Source organism: Ascidiella aspersa, chromosome 5 (genome assembly GCF_963924565.1).
Source record: "Ascidiella aspersa chromosome 5, kaAscAspe10.2, whole genome shotgun sequence".
NCBI lineage: Eukaryota > Metazoa > Chordata > Ascidiacea > Phlebobranchia > Ascidiidae > Ascidiella > Ascidiella aspersa.
In genome coordinates this window covers 9,835,248-9,837,747 of record NC_139451.1, presented here as the reverse complement: position 1 = coordinate 9,837,747, position 2,500 = coordinate 9,835,248, and the positions used below count along the sequence as shown (strand labels likewise).

The window sequence follows — 2,500 nt, the reverse complement described above, 5'->3', positions numbered from 1 at the left end:
ACGCGAACGCTCTCGCTCGACCTCTCCGGCAAAGCGGACGAGATCGGCCGGTGATGCGGCCGCCGCGAACGACGACGTCTCACCTCCGCCGGACCGCGCCGACATTCACTTTCACTGCGCCCATGGGTTTCGTACTGCCCCGTGGCTCGCGCTCACGTTAGACTCCTTGGTCCGTGTTTCAAGACGGGTCGGGAAGGTGGCTGACTTCAGCCGCGGACCCCGTGCGCCTCGCGAAACGACACCGGAAGCGCGACCGAGACGAAGAGGCTGGGCACTGAGAACAGTCCCCGACCCACGACGCCCCAGCCGGCACCGGGCGCTCGGCCCCGAAGGGCAGACGCGGCGATCTCTCCTCGCCCGAACGGCGGGCCGACGGACACGCGCGCCTATAGTACCCGACCGAGGCCGGGTTACCTTGCGCGCGGCCTTCTCGCCGCCGTCCAGACGGTCGCGGCCTTCGCCCGGCGCTAGTGCGCTGGTCCCCGATCGGGCGGCGCCGCCGGCGGCCCGTGAGGGTCCGCACGACAACGTCGCCGACAGGGGGCCGGCTGAAAGCGACCGGGCGACCCGACAGGCCCTCCCGTTTGCCTCTCGACGGTTTCACGTACTCTTTAACTCTCTCTTCAAAGTGCTTTTCAACTTTCCCTCACGGTACTTGTTCGCTATCGGTCTCGTGACCGTATTTAGCCTTAGATGGAGTTTACCACCCGCTTTGGGCTGCATTCCCAAACAACCCGACTCTGGGAAGACGCCGTAGCGCGCCCGCCTGTCGCCGCCATGGGCCTGACACCCGCTCTGGGACAAGGCCTCGATCAGAAGGACGCGGGCGACCGGCGAAGCGCGCCGTGACGAATTCCGTACGCCACAATTCCGCGCACTCCAAAAGCGCGCGGATTCGGCGATGGGCACATCCCGCTTCACTCGCCGTTACTGAGGGAATCCTCGTTAGTTTCTTTTCCTCCGCTTAGTAATATGCTTAAATTCAGCGGGTAGCCTCGTCCGACCTCAGGCCGAAAGTAAGGACCGGGACTATTCTTCCCGTTCCGCGCTCGCCGTCGGCGCCGCGCGCCGCCGCGCACCTCGATTCCCGCCCTTGAGCCGCCAGCCGTTGGCCTCTTCGAGGTCGACTCGCCGCCGCCGCGCGGGATTCTGGTCGCGATCGTCGCACATCGTGCCGTGCTGTCTTGAGCGGGACGGGCGCTCGCGCGTCCGACGCCGCAGCAGCCGCGCGGAGAAATCCCCGCGCGGAACGTTTGCAACGCGACCCTGAGGCGGGCGCGGCCCCGGGATTGACCGAGGCCGCAATTTGCGTTCAGAACGTCGATGCTCAATGTGTCCTGCAATTCACACTAATTCACGCAGCTAGCTGCGTCCTTCATCGACTCACGAGCCGAGTGATCCACCGCCAAGAGCCATCCACGATTGTTTCGCTCGCACAGTGCCTCGCACTAAAGGGTGACAAAATATACCGCGCCGAGCGGTCGGCCAGGCCGACGCTTGAAGCCGGAGCGCGCGGCACCGCGGCACTCGACGCGCAAACATTACCGGGTGACCGAATCGCCGGCCGGCGCGCCGCTCCTCGCGGGTCGGGCGCCGGGTAGCAAAAACTTTTTCTCTCGCTTGTCCGAGTTTCGCGTTCGCCGAAGCGTTTGCGAGACCGTTAATGATCCTTCCGCAGGTTCACCTACGGAAACCTTGTTACGACTTTTACTTCCTCTAAATGATCAAGTTAGATCGTCTTCTCGGACGCCGGCTCGACCGTTGCCGGCCGCGCCAGGTCCAATCGGAGGACCTCACTAAACCATTCAATCGGTAGTAGCGACGGGCGGTGTGTACAAAGGGCAGGGACGTAATCAACGCGAGCTAATGACTCGCGCTTACTGGGAATTCCTCGTTCAAGGGAAATAATTGCAATTCCCTATCCCTAGCACGACCGGGGTTCAGCGGGTTACCCAGACCTGTCGGCCAAGGCGAGCACATGCTGATCCGGTCAGTGTAGCGCGCGTGCGGCCCCGAACATCTAAGGGCATCACAGACCTGTTATTGCTCAATCTCGTGTGGCTAAACGCCACTAGTCCCTCTAAGAAGTTAGACGCCGACCGATTGGGTCGCGTAACTAGTTAGCAAGCCAGAGTCTCGTTCGTTATCGGAATTAACCAGACAAATCGCTCCACCAACTAAGAACGGCCATGCACCACCACCCACAGAATCAAGAAAGAGCTCTCAATCTGTCAATCCTCACTGTGTCCGGGCCGGGTGAGATTTCCCGTGTTGAGTCAAATTAAGCCGCAGGCTCCACTCCTGGTGGTGCCCTTCCGTCAATTCCTTTAAGTTTCAGCTTTGCAACCATACTTCCCCCGGAACCCAAAGACTTTGGTTTCCCGCAAGCTGCCGGAGAGGTCGTAAAACTAACGCCCCCCGATCGCTAGTTGGCATCGTTTATAGTCAGAACTAGGACGGTATCTGATCGTCTTCGAACCTCTGACTTTCGCTCTTGATT

At 61.2% G+C, this 2,500-nt stretch overlaps 1 non-coding gene and 2 pseudogenes across 1 annotated transcript; all 3 read right to left on the bottom strand.

Moving 5' to 3' along the window:
- The window catches only part of LOC146142943 (large subunit ribosomal RNA), a 3,679-nt pseudogene extending 2,666 nt beyond the window's left edge, over positions 1-1,013 (bottom strand).
- Positions 1,014-1,261: 248 nt separating this feature from the next.
- LOC146142942 (5.8S ribosomal RNA) lies at positions 1,262-1,414 on the bottom strand. The gene has a single exon (XR_014499186.1). It is a non-coding gene; the product is annotated as a 5.8S ribosomal RNA (ribosomal RNA).
- A 255-nt stretch (positions 1,415-1,669) lies between these two features.
- Positions 1,670-2,358, bottom strand: LOC146142941 (small subunit ribosomal RNA; annotated as a pseudogene; the record flags this gene model as incomplete).
- Between the last annotated feature and the right edge of the window lie 142 nt (positions 2,359-2,500).